This window comes from Austrofundulus limnaeus, unplaced genomic scaffold (genome assembly GCF_001266775.1).
Source record: "Austrofundulus limnaeus strain Quisiro unplaced genomic scaffold, Austrofundulus_limnaeus-1.0 Scaffold5674, whole genome shotgun sequence".
NCBI classification, from domain to species: Eukaryota; Metazoa; Chordata; class Actinopteri; order Cyprinodontiformes; family Rivulidae; genus Austrofundulus; species Austrofundulus limnaeus.
The window spans coordinates 4,045-4,643 of NW_013958076.1; the positions used below are offsets into that span (position 1 = coordinate 4,045).

At 50.3% G+C, this 599-nt stretch overlaps 1 long non-coding RNA gene across 1 annotated transcript in view; it reads right to left on the bottom strand.

The window, feature by feature from the left end:
• The window catches only part of LOC106512317 (uncharacterized), a 4,318-nt gene extending 3,758 nt beyond the window's left edge, over window positions 1-560 (bottom strand). The window contains exon 1 of the long non-coding RNA XR_001309647.1: window positions 527-560. This is a non-coding gene — a long non-coding RNA (uncharacterized LOC106512317). The remainder of the gene's footprint in view (window positions 1-526) is intronic.
• Between the last annotated feature and the right edge of the window lie 39 nt (window positions 561-599).

Below are 599 nucleotides of genomic sequence, written 5' to 3' on the forward strand. Positions count from 1 at the left end.
AGACACTGTCAACCTGTGAGGAACCTTAGACACTGTCCACCTGTGAGGAACCTTAGACACTGTCCACCTGTGAGGAACCTTAGACACTGTCCACCTGTGAGGAACCTTAGACACTGTCAACCTGTGAGGAACCTTAGACACTGTCAATCTGTGAGGAACCTCAGACACTGTTCACATATAAGGGACCTCAGACACTGTCCACCTGTGAGGAACCTTAGACACTGTTCACATATGAGGGACCTCAGACACTGTCAACCTGTGAGGAACCTCAGACACTGTCCACCTGTGAGGAACCTTAGACACTGTTCACATATGAGGAACCTCAGACACTGTCCACCTGTGAGGGACCTTGGACACTGTTCACATATGAGGGACCTCAGACACTGTCCACCTGTGAGGAACCTTAGACACTGTTCACATATGAGGGACCTCAGACACTGTCAACCTGTGAGGAACCTTAGACACTGTTCACATATAAGGGACCTCAGACACTGTCCACCTGTGAGGAACCTCAGACACTGTTAACCTGTGAGGGACCTCAGACACTGTCAACCTGTGAGGGACCTTAGACACTGTCCACCTGTGAGGAACCTCAGACA